At 48.6% G+C, this 26,153-nt stretch overlaps 1 long non-coding RNA gene across 4 annotated transcripts in view; it reads left to right on the top strand.

Annotated features, from left to right (window-relative positions):
• The first annotated feature begins 2,211 nt into the window (after nt 1–2,211).
• LOC140387165 (uncharacterized) overlaps nt 2,212–26,153 on the top strand; it is a 237,110-nt gene continuing 213,168 nt past the window's right edge. For all 4 annotated transcript variants that reach the window (XR_011933751.1, XR_011933750.1, XR_011933749.1 and 1 more), the window contains exons 1-3: nt 2,212–2,351; nt 2,639–2,739; nt 13,825–13,948. This is a non-coding gene — a long non-coding RNA (uncharacterized lncRNA). The remainder of the gene's footprint in view (nt 2,352–2,638; nt 2,740–13,824; nt 13,949–26,153) is intronic.

The raw sequence follows: 26,153 nt of genomic DNA on the forward strand, positions 1-26,153 counted from the left end.
AGCAACATCTTCTACTGAAGAGCCATATAGGACTCAAAATTTATTTCTATTTCTACGCCATTGGGATTCTCTGTTCAATCCGGCAGCGCATGCCCGTCTATGGTGTGGGGCGGCTTCAAAGGGAAATCACATTGACAAGCGGCAGGAGTAGTGAATCCCACCATCAGCGAATTCTGGAAAACATGCGGCTGGAGGACCAGAGAATCCAGCCCCTGATTGGAAACATTCAAACAGGGAGTTGCAAGACAGAAGGGCGGGTGTCGAATGCCATGCAATATATGGCAGAGAAGCAGGCCGTTCCGCTCAACAAGTCCATGCACCATCCACTCAGACCTTCTCCCATCCTTCTTTGCCTATCACCGTAACCCTCTATTCCATTCTCCTGTGTCTAGTTTCCCCTTAAATTCATCTTTCCTCTTCACCTCAGCAATTTTCTGCAGTGATTTTGTATATATGAATCCATTCATGGACTTGAGAGGAAAGGAATGTTTGAAATGAGGAACAAATTTCCAAAGAAAAATAGGTCAAGCGCGAACGTCTTTGAAGAGAGTGACAGCAGAGGCAAAGAAGGGGAGGGCATGATTCCTGAGAAGAAGGCATTGCAACTAGTCTGGGCTCCAGGAAGCAAAGTTGCATGGCCAATAGTTTAGCGGGAATAAGGTCAACAGAACAGTGAGAGGGCCTCATGGATGAGCTGAACCTGTAGGCAGATGGAAGAGAGGCAAGAGAGTGTCAGCGGTTCAGGATAAAGTGAGGTTTGGCAGGGGATAAGGAAGCAGAGGCTGCTGAACAGATTGTCTAAATCAAGGGAGGAGTTGATTATGTGAGAACTGAGGACCAAGTCAAAATAGACTAAGAGTGTGATGTCCCTCAAAGCTTCACACATCCATTCAGTGCTATAATATAAACACAATAAGCAGAGTTAAGCTCCCTGTTGCAATGCAATGGCAACTGATGCCTTGTACATTTCTGAAGATGTATTTAAAGTAATTCGGGCTCATACATTATGTATGGATGCCATTTAAATCCGTTCTGTTTAAAGATGCTAAAAGTTTCATTAAATACAAGGTAATGGGAGTCGACATAATGATAGTTGTACTCTGAGCTTTTCCAGAATTTGTTTGCAGACTGCCTGGGCTGGTTATGGTGTATCAGATAAACTCCCAGTAAGGGTTGCGGGGGGTGGGGGAGGGGTGGGGAAGGGACGGGTTATCAACATATTTTGATGGTAGCCTCAAGGGGACAAAACAGTGTGCAGAGCATTTGTCACATGCAGTTCTTATCTCTTAATGGAAAAGAGATGTTGAATTCACATTACATCTGCAGCAGATGCAAACACTTGTTCAGCATTTCACAGCAGCAGTAATTAATTAACCACGCACTATATGTTACACAAATACAGCACGGCAGAATTCCTTTCAACAGGAGGAAATGGGAAGATCCCCGCCATTCACTGCACTTAAGAAGCAACTAAGAAAAAGCTGCATTCGCCAAAATGCCACCATTCCGCGGCCACACGTTCAATATTGTATTGCCGATGACAAATTTTCCAGGAAAAAGGGCCTTCTCCCGGTTTCTGATAAAAAAAGAAAGGAATCTCATCCGGGATATCCTCGGCTGGATTTGACTTTGTATCATACAGTGGCTGATCAAACATTTCCTGCCAACAAAGAATTATGATTTCATCCGAGGAGCAAGGGGCTCTTTATCTGTGAAAAGAGGCCATATGAGGGGCAGAGGTTCCTGTTTCAATCTCTGGGTCAGGAGAGCGACCAGGCTCAATGCCCCACCCTAGGGGAGGAAGATTACCCAAGGGTTTTGCCAGCAAATTGGCTAACATCTGTCACCCTCCACCCCAGCTGGAAGCATCCTGGGTGGATGTTACATATGGCAACAGTACTGCGGCACTTGTTGATAAGGTGCATACACGGCAAATGGATATTTGGCTTGGGTAATAGAGCTGTGGAACTAAACCCCAGCAGCACTTTCGTACGAGGAAAAGATTGAGTGGGGAGGTGGTGGTGGGGGTGAACGATAGAAAGATGGGGGAGAAAAATTGGCAAGGAAGGATTAAAAACAGGACTCGATATGGAGTAAATTGCTGAAAAATAATTGCATGAGTGGACTTCACAGGTCACAAGACCTCACAGGAAATTTCTGAGATGAATATGTCTCACTTCCTGTCACTGCCTGTCCCCTCGCACACTCTCAAGGACTCAGACAATCTACTTTTGTAAATAGAACTGTGCTTTATATTTCTCTATTACCTCTAGCTGGCCGTATCAATAATGCAGGAAACGCATCTGTCCAGCGAGATGAGATTATTTTTCTGATTTCGGCTGACAGTTATGGTAATAGTTTGGCAAACAATCTACTCCTTCGACAATGACCGCAGATTACAGCTGTTTTTAAATCTCAGCAGCTCATGAAAGCCAATGATTGATTAGACTCCGGGAGACAGAAACATACAGCCTTCACATTTCACCAGTGTTTAACCCTTGCAGCATATTTCTTTCGCTGCTCCTATGCAGCAATGTCTGTTTACTATTATCGTGAGTTTTTGTGTGGAATCTCGTTGTTAATCTGTTTCTTTTTATTTGTTCCCTAATATTTCCACCTTTGATTTTCTCCACACTAGACTCCTTCGAAAGAATTGATGGGGTGAGTTGAGTGATGGAGCTCGAGTCAATTATCAGTGCAGCTCCAAGATTGCCATTGGAGGTGCACACGTTTAGTAAGGTGAGTCAACAGTGTAAATACTTTCCAACATCCCCCACCCCAATTCATAATACAGCGCCGATGCAAAGATTTAACACTTCAGTTGAGGCCTGATTAAGCTGGTTTCCAACTTGGAATGTACACCGTGTTGACAAGCAGCCATGACGAGACCCGAACCAGCAGCCGTTTTGGGGGGTCGGTGAAATACTATCCCTGGTACCAGGCTTCCGAGGAGGATTCATTTCTGAGGATGAAGCAGCCCAGCAGAAAAGGTTGGCGAATTTATCAGATTTATGAGTGCCATGTTTGTCATGAAGGATGGCGATTTTCCTGATTCCAAAGGTGTCACTGGCGCCCTCATCATCTATTTCCTCCTTGAGTAAGATTTAGCTGTGTAAATTGTCCACTTTTAAAAAATTCATTTTTTGCAGGGTATCTGCTTTGCCGGCTCGGCCAGCACCATGGCCCGCTGAATCCAGACTAAACTAAGCAGTCACTAAGGGCGAAAACATTTCATCCTGCCTGCTGCGGGTTTCATGGCGGGTGGGAACAGAGAACCCAGCGGCGGTAAAAAAAACGTAAACCCCCCGACGTAAAAGTAGTTTGTGATTCTGCCAATGGCGATGTTAATGGCAGGTTCATTGTGCTGCTGCCTTGTGGGGTGAACGCCTTGTGGCTGATGGAATCTCCTGACGCTTTCCAACCTTGCGTCGTGCCAGCGACAGATTACACCCGCATGAAACCTTAAAAGGAATAACATAGAACATAGAACATAGAAAATACAGCACAGAACAGGCCCTTCGGCCCACGATGTTGTGCCAAACCTTTGTCCTAGATTAATCATAGATTATCATTGAATTTACAGTGCAGAAGGAGGCCATTCGGCCCTTTGAGTCTGCACCGGCTCTTGGAAAGAGACCCCTACCCAAACTCAACACCTCCACCCAACACCAAGGGCAATTTTGGACACTAAGGGCAATTTATCATGGCCAATCCACCTAACCTGCACATCTTTGGACTGTGGGAGGAAACCGGAGCACCCGGAGGAAACCCACGCAGACACGGGGAGGATGTGCAGACTCCGCACAGACAGGGATCCAAGCCGGAATCGAACCTGGGACCCTGGAGCTGTGAAGCAATTGTGCTATCCACAATGCTACCGTGCTGCCCTTAAGAACAAATAAATCTACACTATATCATTTTACCGTAATCCATGTACCTACCCAATAGCTGCTTGAAGGTCCCTAATGTTTCTGACTCAACTACTTCCACAGGCAGTGCATTCCATGCCCTCTACTCTCTGGGTAAAGAACCTACCTCTGATATCCCTCCTATATCTTCCACCTTTCACCTTAAATTTATGTCCCCTCGCAATGGTTTGTTCCACCCGGGGAAAAAGTCTCTGACTGTCTACTCTATCTATTCCCCTGATCATCTTATAAACCTCTATCAAGTCGCCCCTCATCCTTCTCCGTTCTAATGAGAAAAGGCCTAGGACCCTCAACCTTTCCTCGTAAGACCTACTCTCCATTCCAGGCAACATCCTGGTAAATCTCCTTTGCATCTTTTCCAAAGCTTCCACATCCTTCCTAAAATGAGGCGACCAGAACTGTACACAGTACTCCAAATGTGGCCTTACCAAAGTTTTGTACAGCTGCATCATCACCTCACAGCTCTTAAATTGAATCCCTCTGTTAATGAACGCGAGCACACCATAGGCCTTCTTCACAGCTCTATCCACTTGAGTGGCAACTTTCAAAGATGAATGAACATAGACCCAAAGATCTCTCTGCTCCTCCACATTGCCAAGAACTCTACCGTTAACCGTGTATTCCGCATTCATATTTGTCCTTCCAAAATGGACAACCTCACACTTTTCAGGGTTAAACTCCATCTGCCACTTCTCAGCCCAGCTCTGCATCCTATCTATGTCTCTTTGCAGCCGACAACAGCCCTCCTTACTATCCACAACTCCACCAATCTTCGTATCGTCTGCAAATTTACTGACCCACCCTTCAACTCCCCCATCCAAGTCATTAATGAAAATCACAAACAGCAGAGAACCCAGAACTGATCCCTGCGGTACGCCACTGGTAACTGGGATCCAGGCTGAATATTTGCCATCCACCACCACTCTCTGACTTCTTTTGATTAGCCAGTTTGTTATCCAACTGGCCAAATTTCCCACTATCCCATGCCTCCTTACTTTCTGCATAAGCCTACCATGGGGAACCTTATCAAATGCCTTACTAAAATCCATGTACACTACATCCACTGCTTTACCTTCATCCACATGCTTGGTCACCTCCTCAAAGAATTCAATAAGACTTGTAAGGCAAGACCTACCCCTCACAAATCCGTGCTGACTATCCCTAATCAAGCAGTGTCTTTCCAGATGCTCAGAAATCCTATCCTTCAGTACCCTTTCCATTACTTTGCCTACCACCGAAGTAAGACTAACTGGCCTGTAATTCCCAGGGTTATCCCTAGTCCCTTTTTTGAACAGGGGCACGACATTCGCCACTCTCCAATCCCCTGGTACCACCCCTGTTGACAGTGAGGACGAAAAGATCATTGCCAACGGCTCTGCAATTTCATCTCTTGCTTCCCATAGAATCCTTGGATATATCCCGTCAGGCCCGGGGGACTTGTCTACCCTCAAGTTTTTCAAAATGCCCAACACATCTTCCTTCCGAACAAGTATTTCCTCGAGCTTACCAATCTGTTTCACACTGTCCTCTCCAACAATATCGCCCCTCTCATTTGTAAATACAGAAGAAAAGTACTCGTTTAAGACCTCTCCTATCTCTTCAGACTCAATACACAATCTCCCGCTACTGTCCTTGATCGGACCTACCCTCGCTCTAGTCATTCTCATATTTCTCACATATGTGTAAAAGGCCTTGGGGTTTTCCTTGATCCTACCCGCCAAAGATTGTTCATGCCCTCTCTTAGCTCTCCTAATCCCTTTCTTCAGTTCCCTCCTGGCTATCTTGTGTCCCTCCAATGCCCTGTCTGAACCTTGTTTCCTCAGCCTTACATAAGTCTCCTTTTTCCTCTTAACAAGACATTCAACCTCTCTTGTCAACCATGGTTCCCTCACTCGACCATCTCTTCCCTGCCTGACAGGGACATACATATCAAGGACACGTAGTACCTGTTCCTTGAACAAGTTCCACATTTCACTTGTGTCCTTCCCTGACAGCCTATGATCCCAACTTATGCACTTCAATTCTTGTCTGACAACATCGTATTTACCCTTCCCCCAATTGTACCTCAATATTTGGGAAGTTAAAGTCACCCATGACTACTGCCCTGTGACTTCTGCACCTTTCCAAAATCTGTTTCCCAATCTGTTCCTCCACATCTCTGCTACTATTGGGGGGCCTATAGAAAACTCCTAACAAGGTGACTGCTCCTTTCCTATTTCTGACTTCAACCCACACTACCTCAGTAGGGTGATACTCCTCGAACTGCCTTTCTGCAGCTGTTATACTATCTCTAATTAACAATGCCACCCCCTCCCCCACCTCTTTTACCACCCTCCCTAATCTTATTGAAACATCTATAACCAGGGACCTCCAACAACCATTTCTGCCCCTCTTCTATCCAAGTTTCCGTGATGGCCACCACATCGTAGTCCCAAGTACCGATCCATGCCTTAAGTTCACCCACCTTATTCCTGATGCTTCTTGCGTTGAAGTATACACATTTCAACCCATCTCCGTGCCTGCAAGTACTCTCCTTTGTCAGTGTTCCCTTCCCCACTGCCTCATTACACGCTTTGGCATCCTGAATATCGGCTTCCTTAGTTGCTGGACTACAAATCCGGTTCCCATTCCCCTGCCAAATTAGTTTAAACCCTCCCGAAGAGTACTAGAAAACCTCCCTCCCAGGATATTGGTGCCCCTCTGGTTCAGATGCAACCTGTCCTGCTTGTACAGGTCCCACCTTCCCCAGAATGCACTCCAATTATCCAAATACCTGAAGCCCTCCCTCCTACACCATTCCTGCAGCCACGTGTTCAGCTGCACTCTCTCCCTATTCCTAGCCTCGCTATCACGTGGCACCGGCAACAAACCAGAGATGACAACTCTGTCTGTCCTGGCTTTTAACTTCCAGCCTAACTCCCTGAACTTGTTTATTACCTCCACACCCCTTTTCCTACCTATGTCGTTGGTACCAATGTGCACCATGACTCCTGGCTGCTCCCCCTCCCCCTTAAGGATCCTGAAGACACGATCCGAGACATCCCTGGCCCTGGTACCCGGGAGGCAACATACCTTCTGGGAGTCTCGCTCGCAACCACAGAATCTCCTATCTATTCCCCTAACCATTGAATCTCCTACTACTATTGCTTTTCTATTCTCCCCCCTTCCCTTCTGAGCCCCAGAGCCAGACTCAGTGCCAGAGACCTGGCTGCTAGGGCCTTCCCCCGGTAGGTCAACCCCCCCAACAGCATCCAAAACGGTATACTTGTTTTGAAGGGGAACGGCCACGAGGGATCCCTGCACTGTCTGCCTGTTTGTTTTTTTCCCCCTGACTGTAACCCAGCTATTCTTGTCCTGTACCTTGGGTGTGGTTACCTCCTTGTAACTCTTCTCAATCACCCCCTCTGCCTCCCGGATGATCCGAAGTTCATCCAGCTTCAGCTCCAGTTCCCTAACACGGTCTTTGAGGAGCTGAAGTTGGGTGCACTTCCCGCAGGTATAGTCAACGGGGACACCGGTGGTATCCCTCACCACCCACATCCTACAGGAGGAGCATGCAACTGGCCTAGCCTCCATCCCCTCTTACCTGACAGAATATAGCTGCCCTGTGGACTAACTAGATCTCCACCCTCCGACTCTGCTCCCAGTCAGCTACACTTTCTGTTAGCTCCTGGCTCTCTTTTCACTCTTTGCGGAAATGTCGGAAACAAAATGAAAGGAGCACCTTACTCCCTCCTCATCTAACTCCCTCGGTCACCAAACTCTTACTATAGCACTCAAAATACACCAAATTCAGCACTCCCTCGGTCACCAAACTCTTACTATAGCACTCAAAATGCACCAAATTCAGCACTCCCTCGGTCACCAAACTCTTACTATAGCACTCAAAATGCACCAAATTCAGCACTCAGTGCAAACAAAGTCTGCACTGTAGGGGATCACTTTTATACTGTGAATCTAGCCTCTGAAAACTGGCCTAATCCAATTAACTAATTAACAAGCTCCAGCTGCAAGTGCCTACAAGTAGAAGCTTGTTTAAAGCTGATTGAAAATTCACCTTCTAAACCAAACAGCAACTTTTAAGTTACTTAACTAAATAAAAGAAAGACTAAACTTTAGATAAAAATGAAGCCTTATACTCCCTCGGTCACCAAACTCTTACTATAGCACTCAAAATGCACCAAATTCAGCACTCAGTGCAAATAGCGTGCACACGTCGCACCTCAGTTCACTCGTGACTTTGAGGTGGGTGTTATATACACAGTTTAATTGCCACAGTGCTGCATTGCTGTTGTTGCGATGAATGCCACACTGCTGGGGCTGTAGAGTTGGTTACCTCCCATCTCAGGCACTGAGTATAGGCACTCCCGTGGCATTTTGGAAAGGAGCCAGAGAGTAGAGGCAGTCCAGGGTCCTTATGGACCTCATATTCAGAAGTCAGAGATTGCAGACAGTCCTGGGGTGCAGCGGGCATGCAGCAGGGGGAATCATTGGGAGCACCGTGTACCCCAGCTGCAAGGTGGAGTAGAGGCTATGTGAAATAAAATACAGCTTGGTGTGCAGAGCCGTCCCACAGTCACTGTGCCTGGGCTTGGCTGTCTCTGTCCTGGGCTGCAGATAGAATGATGATGGTAACTGGAGGCAGCTGCAGCCTGTAGATTGGAAACACATAACAAAGAGCAGGGCTGTGCTATGTGAGGTTGCCCTGAGGGGGTTTACCTCGGTAGGGGACTGTACACACAGCCTCGAGATTCACAGTCGCTGCATCTCAAGTGTAACACACAGGATCATTTGGGATTGCAGGCAATAGTGAAGGAGGCACAGCTGCATTGTGTATGGCACTCCGTCAATTAAGGCCAGTCATGGGTTCACCAGAATTGGCATTCATAACACACCAAAAGACATCCACTCTGCTCTTTTGAAGGGTCGGAGTAGACCTGATGGGCCAAGCGGCCTCCTTCTGCTCTGTTGGGATGAGTGGAAGGACGGCTTAATCATGACTTGAGCGGATTCTAATACATAATTCACAATGCCTTTAACTGACCAAGGCGTTCGTATAACCATCAAATGTATTTACAGATCAGAGTTTCTTCACATTGGAAGCAAACACCTGTGACCCAAACGAGACATCAACTTTTCTGAATCTCCCTCACACTCCAGCTATACCTGGCTGCAGCCCCAACCTTGGCAGCAAAGGTGGAGGTAACCAGGTGGACTGCTGTGCCCTGATGTTCATGATGACTTTGGTGGGTGTCCTCTAGTGGCCCGAGGCAAGGAGGGCTCCCGCCTGTTAGGGGTTTCCTGCTCAGGGTCTGATGCACTTTGTCGGTCTGAGCAGTTGGAATGGATGAGGTCACAGGCAGAGGGGACTCAGAGCAGCTGTACACCCTTGGGTGTCCTGAGAGAAGGCCCCTGGCATATCCGACTGATGCTCATCCTTCCTGCCCTGACTCCTTAAGGAAATTGTGCACCTGGAGGAAGGTTAAGGTGCCTTGTCCCCCTGTTGCAAGAGAAAAGACGTCAGCATCTGCTAGACCAAGGTCACCTACATGTTGGGCCCAGACAGTGGATGTAAAGCAGATGGACTCCTCCATAGTTTGCTCTAGTCGAATGAGTGATTGCCAAATCTCTGCCTGATGTACCACCCACCTGTTGTTGCATCTCTTGCATTCAGTTGGTGGCCGCTCGCAGAGACTGATCATCTGACTCGGACTGAGTAGGTGGCTGGTCTCCAGAAACCATCTGCTTGCTGGACACCTTGCATCTGACTGCTGTGGGGAGGTGTCAGTGAGGTGTTCTTCAGAAAGTGAACACGAGCCTAATCTCAAATTATGCCCCACCGAGGTTTGTTCTCTGCACTCGTCGAGGGTACAAGAGAGTGCAGTGACGGTTCTTCCAGCGCTTCCTCTTCGGACATCATCTGAAGCCTTGAACTTATCGTGGGCTGCCTTGTGGACCTCAATTTACTCTGCCAAAAATCAAAACAGAGTTTCAATTGATGAGCATGAACAATACAAGACTGTATGTGATTCATTGTGATTATCAGGATGTGATGAAGTGATGGAGCTGTGATTTGCTCATGTTTGTTGTGTGCCAGCTTGGCCTCTATGAAGACAAAAGAAAGGCACGTGAGGGCTGGAGCAGACGTTGGGTGAGATGCATGTTCCCTTTGTGTGTGGTGAGCCTTTCCCAGAAGGACCAGAGAGATGGGATGGTGGTGATATGAAAGTTTCTGGGAGACAATCAATGGTGATATGTGTGTCTTGCTAATAGTTGTGTTAGATCCAGGAAGAGACTAGCTGTTTGAATGCATGATGCCGTGATGAGAGTTTACTATTGGAGGGAGTTGCAGGATGACTTACCCTGGCTGAGCGGACAAGATTATTCGTCCCTATCCTTCACAGGATGGAGGTTGCCAGCCACTTTGACCAACTCTGCGACGGCCTCCCACGCCGGAGAGATGAGGCTGGACTGCTTCCTGGAGCCATCCCTTGGATAAAGGATATATTCCTGTGCACTCAGACTCATCTGATCAAGGCCCTGAGGGCCTGGTGGATGAAGCAGGGTGCTGCCCACTTCTTGAGGCTTACTGCTTTCATCTTGTGGATGAATGATATTTGTAGCGGTCTCCTGGAGAGAGAGAGTGAGATGTCTCCCTGTACTCCTTGTATATCCCAGTCAGCAATAAGACCATAAGACATAGGAGCAGAATTAGGCCACTCGGCCCATCGAGTCTGCTCCACCATTCAATCAGAGCTGATATTTTCTCATCCCCATTCTCCTGCCTTCTCCCAATAATCCATGATCCCTTTATTAATCAAGAACCTATCTATCTCTGTCTGAAAGACACTCAGTGAATTGGCCTCCACAGCCTTCTGCGGCAAAGAGTTCCACAGATTCACCACCCTCTGGCTGAAGAAATTCCTCCTTAGATCTGCACTAAAGGATTGTCCCTTAGTCTGAGATGGTGTCCTCTGGTTCTAGTTTTTCCTACAATTGGAAACATCCTCTCCACATCCACTTTATTCAGGCCTCGCAGTATCTTGTAAGTTTCAATAAGACTCCCTCTCATCCTTCTAAATTCCAACAAGTACAGACCCAGAGCAGAGTCCTCAAACGTTCCTCATACGACAAGTTCTTCATTCCAGGGATCATTCTTGTGAACCTCCTCTGGACCCTTTCCAAGGCCAGCACATCTTTCCTTAGATACGGGGCCCAAAACTGCTCACAATACTCCAAATGGGGTCTGACAAGAGCCTTATACAGCCTCGGAAGTACATCTCTGCTCTTGTATTCTGCACAGCTAGATTAAGGCTTCAATGTTTGCTCACATGGGAGGAGCACATTAATTTCCCTGTTGGGCCTTTGCTCAATTAGCAGGCTTCCCTCAGGCAGTTATTGCTTGCAGCCATGTTGCTATAAAGGTCTAAGCTCACCCTGCAGGCACCTGACAATTGGAAATCCTTCTCCTCAATCAATGTGATTTGTGACCACAATGAGATCTTCAGGTGTGTGCAAGGTTCCCTGGTAGCTGCCATGACTCTTTCATAATAAGTGGTTCCCAGTTCCCTCAGCCACGTCGGCCATCAAGACAGATCCATAGTTGGCTTCTGAGGGGCAAGGGCCTCTTAAGAGATTGACCCCCTCTCGGAACTCACAATTGGAGGCAGAACTCAACTATAACGTTATCACTGGAAGTACCAATGTACATGCATAGTCTTGAAAAGTGCCCCTTGTTGCCTCAGGAGGAGGTGGAGGCAGGGTGCTTGCTTCTCAGTCCAAATGGCAATGACTTGCGTGGTAGCCGGCCTTATCGTGCAGGCACCCGTTTGAGATGAGCATTTTATTACTGTTTTAAAAACGCTTTTGATATGTTTACATACTGCTGCTTCTCTGCTCGTGCAGGAACACACAAGAGGAATGGTCACCCATGTAATAAGGTGGGTTTTTTTTTCCTTCTCTGCAACAGGTTAGGTACATTTCAGCAAATTATTGAGTGAGGAACTTGTGGGAGAATGGACAGATGGTCAGTGGGAGGGATGGGTCATTCTGTATGGCATTATCAACTCATGTGTGGCAGTTTGTCTGGGTGGGGGCTAGTGGACCCTCACTTCTGTGCCGTCCGCCAACTTCTACATTGGTGACAGATCTATCCTTGGCCACCCCCGTGACCTCCGGGGCCCGTTTCTGGTAGGGAGTGAGGACTCTGATGTCTAGCACCCGGCGACCTGTTTGGTCCCTCTGCTGCCTGTTGTGGGCTGATTTTACTGCAGGGGCACTGAGGGGCATTGTTCACCGCATACCATTGCTCATCATGGGGTGGAGTAGGTGCTGGGGTGGGGGGGACTGAGCGGGGGGGGGTTTGGCGGAGGAGGTGTTGGGAAGACGAGCCATGTGGGAGGAGAGGAATGTAGAGTATGGGTGGGGTTGGGTATATGGGGGTGATTTGGCGGTTATGGGGGGCAGCATTGTTGTTCACAGCGGGGGCTGGGGCACGGAACGATGCTGTGCAGGGACGGTTGCAGGGGTGGTGCCAGGCGCATTCTTGTGGGGGGGTGGGAGAGATCTGGGGGTTCGGTGCCTTCCCACCCATGCCGTCCGCTGGAGGTCTTTGTTCTACGCATGGTACAGGTTGTCGGTCCTCCTCCTCCCCGAGCTGATGGCCGCTGCCAGTTCCTCCCAGGTGGCACTGGCTGTCCTGTGGCTTACCCTCTAAGACCATTGGGGGAACAGGGCATCCTGTCTGGCCTCGGCCCCATGCAATAATCTGCCCAGGTTGGTATCCTCAAATCATGGGGCTGGTCTTTTCGGAAGCATGGCTGTGAGCTATGTGGGGTTGGCTGTGTAGAAGCAGTTTAAGTGGTGCTTGCCCTTGTTAGCAGGGGGCTGGCAAGCGCGGTCCCGGCAAATCATCCAGCAGGACTATCATTTGCGGTGTGAAACCTGCGAGACCTCGGTAAGTGGGGTTAAATTAACGTTTGAAAGCGGTGATAGCCTCGATTGTCTGAGCTTTGGGAAGCTCGCAGGTTCTCGTAGGCTCGCAACAGTTCCTGCTTGCTACCACACTTAGAAACGCTTTGGTAAAATAGTGCCCTAAGTGTAGTTAGATAGCGGTGGGGAACCTGTCGTCAGAGTCAGCGGGAAAGTCCCAGCAAAACCCGCCACAAATGACACTTAGAAACGTTCCCGCCCAGTATGTTGTATGTTGTACAATGCCATTCATAAAGCGGGATTTTTTATTCGTTCATGGGATGTGGGTGTCGCTGGCTGGGGCAGCATTTATTGCCCATCCCTGAGGGCATTTAAGAGTCAACCACATTGCTGTGGATCTGGAGTCACATGGAGGCCAGACCAGGTAAGGATGACAGGTTTCCTTCTCGAAAGGACATTGGTGAACAAGATGGGTTTTTACGGCATTTCAGAAAGATTTCATGGTCATCTTTAGACTTTTAATTCCAGATTTTTTAAAAATTGGATTCAAATTTCGCCATCTGCACTGGCAGGATCGAACTCGGGCTCCCAGAGAATGACTCTGGGTCTCTGGATGACTAGTCCAGCAACAATACCACTACACCACTGCCTCCCCTATGATCATGAAGGTGACTGGGGATAGTTCCAAATAGTTTTGGAAGATCTGTTTATATGGAAGTTGTCTTGGGATGCAATACCACCGTGTACTTCACCCCAACTAATCATTATGCTATATATAATGGCAGTACATTCTTGGTAGGTAGGTCAGGAACATAGATGGTACCCACAACGTTTTCTAAAATAAGATTGTTTGACAGGAAACAATAGGCAGCCATATATCTTTTGGGAATTTTCTTATTTTGATCTCTGATTGGAATAAACACCCAAGTGAAAGAAAATTGATGGTGATTTGGTTTTCTCAAAGCTGGGGATGTCTGCGGGGAATATGTGAAGAAGAATATCCCTCGGTGGAGCAAGATACTCTCCCTTGGGAACTTGCGTCACACACTTGGCGAGACTGTGCCATTAGTCCTTTACATCAGCACCAAGTGAGTCACAATTTACATTGTGTTGATTCTTACTAATAACTAATAGCTAACTGAAGAGGTTTCACAGCTGATAAGATGACATTGAGGGGAAGCAATTTTAATAAAGAAGACATTTTGTGTTTATTTTTTCTTGTAAATCAAGTTTTGCAAAAGTAAGCTGATTCATGTAAAATGGTGTGATTTGAGCTCCATTTCATAAATATATAAACAGTTATCATAAATTTCCATTAGTTCCTACAAAACTGAGACTGGAGTGTGTAATTTTTATTTTTATCCCTGTCCATAAATAATGGATAACATTGTCCTTCACCATACCAAATACTGACATAAATCTAAGTGGGAACTATTTGAGAGCAAATATCCTTAACCTTTATTCTCACTGTTTTCAAGTCACATTCCAAGAATTCAAAACAGGAAATATATTTGCAAAAATGTTATGCAAGCTAATTTTTTTTTCTCCCAATGATTTATTTCTGAATCCGTCTGCTTGTGAATTTTTATTTCCATTCACTTTAATTTAAAATGACCTCTTGTGCTTTCGGTCACCTCAGGCAAACATTGCTCTGCTCAGCAATCTTGGTAAAAAAAAGATAGACCTGAGTAAAGATTGGTGCAATATTGGAAAAAGTGCCAATCAATGATTCTAATTTTCTAAATATTCATTCATGGGATGTGAGCTTTGCTAGCTAGTCCAGTGAATAGCCAGCTCTTCAATAATTGCTCTTCAGAACATAGAACATAGCACAGAACAGGCCCTTCGGCCCTCGATGTTGTGCCGAGCATTGTCCGAAACCAAGATCAAGCTATCCCACTCCCTGTCATTCTCATAACCCCGCGGCTCTTAAACGCAAGCCCCCTATTAATAAACGCTAGCACACTGTAGGCCTTCTTCACGGCTCTATCCACTTGAGTGGCAACCTTCAGAGATCTGTGGACATGAACCCCAAGATCTCTCTGTTCCTCCACATTCCTCAGAACCCTGCCGTTGACCCTGTAATCCGCATTCAAATTTTTTCTACCAAAATGAATCACCTCGCACTCATCAGGGTTAAACTCCATCTGCCATTTTTCGGCCCAGCTCTGCATCCTATCAATGTCTCTTTGCAGCCTACAACAGCCCTCCACCTCATCCACTACTCCACCAATCTTGGTGTCATCAGCAAATTTACTGACCCATCCTTCAGCCCCCTCCTCCAAGTCATTGATAAAAATCACAAATAGCAGAGGACCCAGCACTGATCCCTGTGGTACACCGCTGGTAACTGGTCTCCAGTCTGAAAATGTTCCACCCACCACCACCCTCTGTCTTCGATGTGATAGCCAGTTACTTATCCAATTGGCCAAATTTCCCTCTATCCCACACCTCCTTACTTTCTTCATAAGCCGACCATAGGGAACCTTATCAAACGCCTTATTAAAATCCATGTATACGACATCAACTGCTCTACCTTCATCTACACACTTAGTTACCTCCTCAAAGAATTCAATCAAATTTGTGAGGCAAGACTTACCCTTCATGAATCCGTGTTGATTATCCCGGATAAAGCTGCATCTTTCCAAATGGTCATAAATCCTATCCTTCAGGACCTTTTCCATTAATTTACCGACCACCGAAGTAAGATTAACCGGCCTATAATTACCAGGGTCATTCCTATTCCCTTTCTTGAACAAAGGAACAACATTCGCCACTCTCCAGTCCTCTGGCACTATCCCCAAAGATCAAAGCCCAAGGCTCTGCAATCTCATCCCTTGCCTCCTAAAGAATCCTTGGATATATGACATCTGGCCCAGGGGATTTGTCGACCCGAAGATTTTTCAAAATTGCTAATACATCCTTCCTCAAAACATCTACCTCCTCCAGCCTACCCGCCTGTATCACACTCTCATCCTCAAAAACATGGCCTCTCTCCTTGGTGAACACTGAAGAAAAGTATTCATTCAACGCCTCTCCTATTTCTTCTGACTCCATGCACAAGTTCCCACTACTGTCCTTGACCGGCCCTAACCTCACCCTGGTCATTCTTTTATTTCTCACATAAGAGTAAAAAGCCTTGGGGTTTTCCTTGATCCGACCCGCCAAGGACTTCTCATGCTCCTTCCTAGCTCTCCTAAACCCTTTTTTTTTTAGCTCATTCCTTGCTACCTTGTAACCCTCAAGCGATCCAACTGAACCTTGTTTTCTCATCCTTACATACGCTTCCTTTTTCCTCTTGAAAAGACAGTCAACCTCTTTTGTGAACCATGGCCTGACAGGGGCATACCTCCCCTCCCTGCCTGACAGGGGCATACCTATCAAGGACCCGCAGTATTTGTTCCTTGAACAAGCTCCACTTTTCATTTGTGCCTTTCCCTGACAGTTTCTGTTCCCATCTTATGCTCCCTAATTCTTGCCTAATCGCATCATAATTACCCCTCCCCCAATTATAAACCTTGCCCTGCCGTATGGCCCTATCCCTCTCCATTGCAATAGTGAAAGACACCGAATTGTGGTCACTATCTCCAAAGTGCTCTCCCACAAACAAATCTAACACTTGGCCCGGTTCATTACCCAGTACCAAATCCAATGTGCCCCCCCCTCTTGTCGGCCTATCCACATATTGTGTCTGTAAACCCTCCTGCACACACTGTACAAAAACTGCCCCATGCGAACTGTTCGAACTATAGAGGTTCCAATCAATATTTGGAAAGTTAAAGTCATCCATGAAAACTACCCTGAGACCTCCACACCTATCCATAATCTGTTTTGCAATTTCTTCCTCCACGTCTCTATTACTATTTGGGGGCCTACAGAAAACACCTAGCAACGTGACCGCTCCTTTCCTATTTCTAACTTCGACCCATATTACCTCAGTAGGCAGATCCCCTTCAAACTGCCTTTCTGCAGCCGTTAAACTATCCTTGATTAACAATGCTACTCCTCCACCTCTTTTACCACCTTCCCTACTCTTACTGAAACATCTATATCCCGGGACTTCCAACAACCATTCCTGTCCCTGTTCTAACCATGTCTCCGTAATGGCTACAGCATCGTAGTCCCAAATACCAATCCACGCTCCAAGTTCACCTACCTTATTCCGGATGCTCCTTGCATTGAAGTAGACACACGTCAACCCACCTTTCTGTCTGCCGGTACACTCCTGCGACCTTGATGCCCTCTTCAGTACCTTACTACTCTCAACACTGGCTTCTGCACTACAGCTCGTTTTCCCATCCCCCTGAAAAATTAGTTTAAACCCCCCTGAAGAGCCGTAGCAAATTTCCCTCCCAGGTTATTGGTGCCCCTCTGGTTCAGGTGCAAACCATCCTGTCTGTACAGGTCCCACCTTCCCCAGAATGTGCTCCAATTATCCACGTAACTGAAACCCTCCCTCCTACACTATCCCTGCAACCACGATTTATCTGCACTCTCTCCCTGTTCCTCACCTCGCAAGCACGTGGCACCGGCAACAAACCAGAGATGACAACATGGTTTGTCCTGGCTCTCAGCTTCCACCCTAGCTTCCTAAATTTTAAATCCCCGTCCCTTCTCTTACCTATGTCGTTGGTACCGATGTGTACCACGACTTGTGACTGTTCCCCCTCCCCCTTAAGGATTCTGAAAACACGGTCCAAGACGTCGCGGACCCTGGCACCCCGGAGGCAACATAACATCCGTGAGTCTCTTTCGCTGCCACAGAACCATCTATCTGTCCCTCTAACTATCGAGTCCCCAATAACTATTGCTCTCCTGCTCTCCCTCCTTCCCTTCTGAGCCACAGGGACGGACTCAGTGCTGGAGATCCGTTCACCGTGGCTTACCCCTGGTAGGTCGTCCCCCTCAACAGTATCCAAAGCGGTATACTTGTTACTGGGGGGAACGACCACAGAGGATCCCTGCACTGGTTGCTTCCTCCCAGCCCCTCTCACCGTCACCCATCTACCTTGATTCTTCGGAGTAACTACATCCCTGAACCTACTATCTATGACCACCTCTACCTCCCGAATGATCCGAAGTTCATCCAGCTCCAGTTCCCTAACGCGGTTTCTGAGGAGCTGGAAATGGGTGCACTTCCCATAGGTGAAATCAGCGGGGACACTAACGGCGTCCCTCACCTCAAATATTCTGCAGGAGGAACATTGCACTGCCTTCCCTGCCATTCCCTCTAGATAAAACAAGAATAAGAAAGAAGGAGTTTACCTGTTATTCACTCTACCCCTTAGGTTAGAGGAGGTGAAAGGGTGGGGGACACTACAAGTGTAGTGTCTAGGGTTTAGGAACTGCCCAACTTAAATACTGGTAAAAATAAAACCCTTAACCAGCAACCACTGTGCCCTGCACGAGAACAGCAATCAGCTGTTATGGGTCCGTGTAAACAATTTAAATCTTTACTACTTACCCAGCAGTCACTCTGTCCTCACTCCGACCAGATTCAGCTGGAAAGTCCCAACAGTAAGTTTTTTAAAAATTTACTCCCGTTCTCAGCAAGCACTCAGTCAGCAACCACTAAGCCCCGCACGAGAACAGCAAACAGCTGTTATGGGCCCACGCAAACAATTTAAACCTTTACTACTTATCCAGCAGTCACTCTGTCCTCATTCCAACCGGATTCAGCTGGAAACTCCCAACAGTAAGTTTTTTAAAAATGTACTCCCCTTCTCAGCAAGCACTTACCCAGCAACCACTGCGCCCCGCACGAGAACACCTCAGGGAAAAGAAAAACTACTTACCAGTCACCAGCCAATCACTTACCTGCAGGCTGTGACATCATGGTTCAACTTCTTTCTACTTCTACCTGCCCCCGAGTCTCCCTCTTGATCTTTACTCGGCTGGGATCCTTACAGTAATTGGTTTTTTTTGGTTAGAGGAGGAGGTAGGGAGGGAAACACTGAAGAAGTGTTTGGGGTTTAACTGTCACTTGACAACAGCTCCTCCACAAACCACTTTCTAGATACAGTGACCGCAATGCACAGATGCAAAATTTCCCCACAACAGCCAATCAGCAGCTCCGCTCTGCTGCCCTCTGCTGGATGCTTGCCTTTACTTGAACACGAAGGGTGTCTTGCTCCGGTACCCGTTCTGGATTACAGTGACCGCAATGCACTGATGCAAATTTTCCCCCGCAACAGCCAATCAGCAGTTCCGCTCTGCTGCCCTCTGCTGGAGGTGGTGGTGAGCTGCCTTCTTGAATCGTTACAGTCCATGTGGTGTAGGTTTATAAGCAGTGCTGTTTGACTAGGATGGTACTGGGTGGTCTGTCCAGTTTCATTCCTTTGAGGCCTTCTCGCGGTTTGATACTGTTGTAACCCCCATGAGACCCAGGGGAATGACCAACTAATCTCCCCATGAGCCTCGTGGAGTACGAGCTCTCCCACTGAGGGGTGGAGGCTATTCAGCAGGACAGTCAACTCAGGGCATTAAAAGCGGCCAGGTAGGAGCCAGGCTGAAGAGTAGTTGTAAGTTATAAGGAGAGGCTGGATAGACTGGGACTTTTTTCCTTGGAGCGTAGGAGGCTTAGGGGTGATCTTATAGCGTTCTATAAAATAAAATGTAAAATAAAATAAAATAATGAGGAGCATCGATAAAGTAGATTGCCAACATCTTTTCCCAAAGGAAGAGGAGTCTAAGACTAGAGGGCATAGGTTTAAGGTGAGAGGAGAGAGATACAAAAGAGACCAGAAAGGCAATTTCTTCACACAGAGGTTGGTGAGTATCTGGAACGTGCTGCCAGAGGCAGTGGTAGAGGCGGGTACAATTTTTGTCCTTTAAAAAGCAGTTAGGTGGCTACATGGGTAGGGTGGGTATAGAGGGATATGGGCCAAATGCAAGCAAGTGGGACTAGCATAGTGATAGAAACTGGGCGGCATGGACCAGCTGGGCCGATAGGCCTGTTTCCATGTTGTAAACATCTATCTATCAATCTATCTATCTAGCCATGGCTGGGACGTGGACTGTTACTTGTATATTTTGACTCGCCTTTTGAACGCCTGTGTGACTACTAAATTGATGATGAGGGTAAAGCAGAACAATGCTGCTAACCATTTGGGGCACTGCCACCTCTCTTCACGAAGGAAGAAGGTTGCACCATTTTGAAAATGCTGTTCTTTGGCAGGCTCGATGCATTCGATGCGGGTGTGGAGGGCTGGACTCAGTACGCAGCACAGACCCTTTTTTTTAGGGCAAACACTATCGTTGGGAATGATCGGCAAACGTAATTCTTCTGAGCATCTGTGGGACCCCCACTTTCAGCATCATGGACGGCCTGACAGACCCCCTCGACCCCAAACTCCAAGACTTTCGAAGAGCTAGTAGCAATTGTGGCAAACCATTATGACCCCAAGCCATCAGCTATCATGCAGCGGTATCGATTTAACACAGTCGAGAGGATGCCAGGGGATTCCGTTACCGAGATTTTGGCGCGATTGTGCAAATTGGCAGACTTTTGTGATTATTGACCATCCCTACCCGAGATGCTACGAGACCGCCCTGTATGCGGAGTAAATAATTGCGTGTACGATGACTTACGGGCAACAATCAATTAGGCTGCCGTTAATAGTAGTAAAGGGTCCTGACTGAGCCTGCTGGACCGTGACTGGCTACAACGCCTCTGGTTTGACTGGCAACAGATCTTCCGGGTGGGCACCGGAAGACTTTACGAAGTTGAAGAGAAAGGGGGGATGTCAGAGGTAGGTTCTTTACCCAGAGAGTAGTGGGGGCATGGAATGCACTGCCTGTGGAAGTAGTTGAGTCGGAAACATTCGGGACCTTCAAACAGCTATTGGATAGGTACATGGATTACGGTAAAATGATATAGTGTAGATTTATTTGTTCTTAAGGGCAGCACGGTAGCATTGTGGATAGCACAATTGCTTCACAGCTCCAGGGTCCCAGGTTCGATTCCGGCTTGGGTCACTGTCTGTGCGGAGTCTGCACATCCTCCCCGTGTGTGCATGGGTTTCCTCCGGGTGCTCTGGTTTCCTCTCACAGTCCAAAGATGTGCAGGTTAGGTGGATTGGCCATGATAAATTGCCCTTAGTGTCCAAAATTGCCCTTAGTGTTGGGTGGAGGTGTTGACTTTGGGTAGGGTTCTCCTTCCAAGAGCCGGTGCAGACTCAATGGGCCGAATGGCCTCCTTCTGCACTGTAAATTCAATGATAATCTATGATTAATCTAGGACAAAGGTTCGGCACAACATCATGGGCCGAAGGGCCTGTTCTGTGTTTTTTTTTCTATGTTCTATGTTCTTAAGTACTTTGAAGTCTTCCAGGAAGGCATGGGAAAAATAAAGGGAGTTGTGGCCTAAATATATGTGGACTCTGAGGCCCAGCCAAAGTACATCAGTCCCACCCGGCCCCCTATGCACTTCTGGCGAAGGTCGAGGACAAACGCAGCTGACTGGAAGGCCTTGGGACCATCCAACTGGTATGGTTTGCTGATTGGGCAGTGCCGGTACTAAAACCTGACAAAACAGACTCCTGTGCGGTCATTATATGTTGACCGTCAACAAGACCTCCGTCTGGACAGGTAGCCAATGCCATGGATAGAATACATACACAAAGCTATCTGGGGTTCATTCGTTTTCCAAGCACGACATGAGCCACACTTATCTCCAGCTGGCGTTCTAGGCGTTATGTAACCATTAATACCCATAGGGGCCTCTATGAATAAACAAGACTGCCGTTTGGCGTGTCATTGGCTTCTGCAACTTTTCAGCGCATTATGGAGAACATCCTAAGAGGGCTACCACCTGTGGCGATCTACGCTGGCAACATCCTTGTCACCGGAGCCACGGAAAGGGAGAAGCTGAGAAACCTAGAGGAAGTTCTCCGCTGGTTTTCCAAGACGGGTGTCCGCCTCAAATGTGTTTTTAACGTCAAGGAATTTACGTACTTGGGTATTGTATGGATCGGGATGGACTGCTCCCGGTAGAGGAGAAGGTGCGGGCGATTGGACAAGTCCATCGGGTGTCGTCCACCATTTCGAAGGCTACAGTTGAGAAGCACTGGCTCTCCTTTAGGACCTATGGCATTCCAGAGTTGCTGGTCACAGACAATGGCACCCTCTTCACCAACGACAAATGTGAGCGATTTATGAAAGTAAATGGGGTACGGTACATATCCACGGCTTCCTATCATCCTTCCTCGAACAGGGTGGCAGAGGGAATGGTGCAGACCTTCAAGCAGGGTCTTAAGAAGCAGACCACAGTGTCGTGGAAACACAACTGGAAAGATGTTTGGTCAGCTGTCGGACGACAATGTATGCCACGACCGGTGTAGCATCGGCAGAACTCTTGATGGTCTGACGGCTGAGGACCCGCCTCAGGCTATGTTCCCCGATATTGGTAGAAACGTACAACCGGTTCAGGATCTTCAGAGGTGCAGCCAATGCAGAAGGACATGGACCAGGAGTTTCAAACCAGGGGACACAGTTTACGTCCGAAATTTGGGGATGGTTCTCAATGGACATTTGTACGGCAAACCGACCGGTTTCATACCAGATGCAGACACGAGAACGGATGTTGTGAAAGCACCGTGACCACCTCAGGAGCAGGGGCCAACTTAAGGCCATGCTCCAGCAGAGGAACCATCTTCTAGCCACGTCGCCCCGACACATGGAGGTCTGGGTGCCTCACCCCTGGGTGTCCCGACACTGAGATGTGAGAGGTGGTAGAGACCGACTGGAAAATATAGATGCAGGCATCTGAGACTTCCGATGGTGTCCTGGCCAGGAAACAGTCGCCAGTGGTACCCCCTCAGACAGTGATCGAGCAAGCAGCATTCCCTGACATGCTATATCCCCCACTTAGCCCCGTAGCCACTGGATATACCCCAAATATACTTTAGCTCTGATTCAGCTGGGAGGACAGGCATGCGAACATTAGTGTCCTTGAAGGAGTCAATAGCATTAGTATCGAGGCCATGATCATCCAAAACCAACTCTGCTGGGCTGCCCATATGCTTAGAATGTCAAAGCCCCGACTACCAAAGCAAATCTTCTTCACCCAGTTTAAGGAAGGCGAGCGAACAAGAGGAGGACAAAGAAAGTTCTTCAAAGCCACCTTGTAGGCTTATCTCAAGAAATAGAACATAGATATAAATGCCTGGACCCTTGCTCAGAAGAGACCTACTTGGAGGAATCTCTTGATTGAAGGTTCACAATTCTTCTTGAACACCCAACAGCAAGAGGAGGCCAGGAAAAGGAACCTGAGAAAGGAATACCCGTGACTTAGCGTCCAAGGATTGATCCCACCTTTTGGAAACTCCTGCCAAGTGAGTAATTGAAGATGTGGCTCTAGAATCGGGCTCATCAGCCACACATGTACCGACAGAACCCGTGACTACGAACACTGAGTATCTTAGGTTCATACTCGTTAGCAAGTGATCACTGCATTCTCTCCCTTATAGGCCGGGATTCTCCGAAAATTGGGCTATATCCCCACGCCCACCAGAAAACGGCCAGCAGAGGGCCGACATGTTGGAGGGGGATGAACGGTAGGCTTCGGGAGCACTAGGATCGACAGGGCATAGGCCTGGGCAGGCACGGGAGGTCACACAACATGTGCGCCAGGGCCAGCGTGCGCGGGGCGCTCTAATTGCCTCTAGGTTCGCTGACTGAGGTGCCCAGCTGACCTGGGTCCAGCTGATTGATGGGTCCAGCCGTCACGCAGACATCCCAGGTGGTATGGTGCCACACTCTTCTGCCCGCTGCCCATCCTGATGTGCCATGGACAGGAGGGAGGAGCCCAAGGCATAGCGGTGTGTTGGCACCGCTCCTGTGGGGGTCACTGGCACGCGTCCTATCCACCTCCTCCACCCTCGGGGTACCTGATGGCCCCCGGGCAACTCCTTGGGATGAGGGTTCGGCCAGAGCGAATTCCAGGGACGCCCCAGCCTGTCTGTCCTGGATGCCCGTTCTCATCCCAACCAGGGTCTCAATGCTCGTCGCCATGGAGCACATGGAGGGATTGGGTCACCTCCCTCTGGACTGTGCCATGCCCCTCTGTGACTGTGCCAGGACCCTCTGTGACTGTGCCAGGTCAGCCAGTGCCTAAGCAATGCCGTCGACACCCGCAGCCATGACCGCTTTGACTGGGCCATACTCTGGAGCACCGTTGCAATGTCGAGGTGGCCCTGGTACATAGCTACCTGTGACAGGACAGCCCTGTCCTGTGCCTCGGCCACCACCTGCACAGAGCGCCCACACCTTGGACAACCTGACGCAGGGCCGATACCTTCGCCCGCAAGGCCTCCACCCCGGATGCCACCAGTGTGGTGTTGGCCTGGGTTGCACACATGGTCGGCACCGCCTCCTGCTCCTGCAGGTGGTTGAACTCCTCCATCTGCACCTGCAGGCGCTGAATGGTTGCCGACAACCCATCATGTAGTCCCCGGCATTGTATCCGCATCTCCAGCATTGATGAACTACTGTTTCCAGAAGCCTGTGACTCATCTAGTCCCTGGGGTCAGGCCGCCCTCCGACCTTCCGCCCCCTCAGGGGTTCCTACCTCCATCTGACGTACCGCTGCACATCTGTGGGGCGCATTAGATAGTGCCCCAGGAGCCTCTTCACTAACATGCCCAAATGAGGTGAGTGTTGGTGGAGCGTGTTGGAGACAGCTGTGATGGGAAGTCGGTGTTGTCCCTGGGCTGGTGCTCCGGGATGTCGCAGGCTGGCCTTTGGGGGCTCACGTCACTGTTCGTTGCCACCTCATTCAGCAGAGTGAGCAGCCAGTGGACCTGCAACTTGTACATAATGAGTGTGTTCAAAACAAATACTGCAGCAATGGCGGTCTGAGCCAGGCCACACATCCCGAGAGGGACACCCTGAAAGCACAGAACTGTCAGTCGCACCCCACCAGCAACCCACCCCCCCTCCCCGCCCACCCCCACCCCGTCTCAAGCCCTGGAAGCCACCACCCGGCAAGCGGTACAATTTGTTACAAACTTTGCTGACCTTCTGTCTCCCCCTCAGCAGCCATGGCGCCTGTTTGCAAATACATGTAGAAGTAAACTGCGCTTGTGTGACTTCCGCCTGATCGGGACTGAGCTTCGCGGATATCATAATATCCGCGCATGTATATAATGAAGGCAGTGATTGACACACAGGGTGACCAGTAAGCACACAGCACAGTGCAGCCAATCACCAGACAGGACACCACCACTATAAAGCCAGAGGGCACTAGGTTTCCCACTCTCTCAGGACCCAGCCACTGAGACAGTCAGAGTCCACGAGCTAGCACAGTGCAAACACCATGCGGTAGCTAGTAAGTCTGGTCAGGCTGGTACAAGGTCTCCAGTCAGGTCAGTATAGTGTCGACCCACAGTTAAATATGTATGTTAGTTCTATTGTTCAATACAACCATGTTGGATCTTCTACAGTGTTAGAGGTCTGTTTCTCGCATCGCTGCATCAAGTGCAGTCCACACCGAACCGACCTGCTTAACACATCATGGTACCACAGAGTGATACTGAAAAGTGATGGACCTACCTCGAGTGAATCAGCATTGACCAGCAAGCAGCCATCCGGTGACATGGAAAACATCGAGCCTCCTCCGCAACTCCGCATCTCCGGCAACCTCGATGCAAATTGGAAGCTCTTCAAGCAAAAGTTCCTCTGGTACATCGAGGCCTCCGACCTCGAAGCAGCATCGGATGCCAGGAAGATTGCGCTATTTCTCTCCACCGTGGGGGACCACACCATTCACATCTACAACTCCCTCATGTTTGCTGACAGGGAAGACAAAACAAAATTCAAAATAGTCCTGCTGAAGTTTGACAGCCACTGCGACATTCAGGTGAATGAGAGCTCTGAACGGTACGTTTTCCAGCAGAGGCTTCAAACCTTTTCAGTCCTTCGTCACCCATCTCCGCATCCTAGCGCAGTCATGTAGCTATGACTCGATGGCTGATTCCATGATCCGGGATCAGATCGTTTTCGGGGTCCACTCCGACTCCCTTCAGCAGCAGCTCCTGAAAGTCAAACAGTTGACCCTCTCTGTCGCTATTGAGACGTGCGTTGTCCATGAGCATGCTAAGAATCGTTACTCCCACATCAGGGCGGCAGAAACTGCGAAGCTGGTCTCCCACGAGGCGGAACGGGTGCAGGCCATTGCACAAATGCAGGGCCTGAGCATCGAGGAGAGTGGCCGTTTCGCGCGCTTTTCCCGGGTCCCTGCGCATGCGCGCCACGAACGAGTGGACGACGAGCTCGACAACCCGACTGCACAGG

The sequence above is a fragment of the Scyliorhinus torazame genome, chromosome 12 (genome assembly GCF_047496885.1).
Source record: "Scyliorhinus torazame isolate Kashiwa2021f chromosome 12, sScyTor2.1, whole genome shotgun sequence".
Taxonomy (NCBI): domain Eukaryota; kingdom Metazoa; phylum Chordata; class Chondrichthyes; order Carcharhiniformes; family Scyliorhinidae; genus Scyliorhinus; species Scyliorhinus torazame.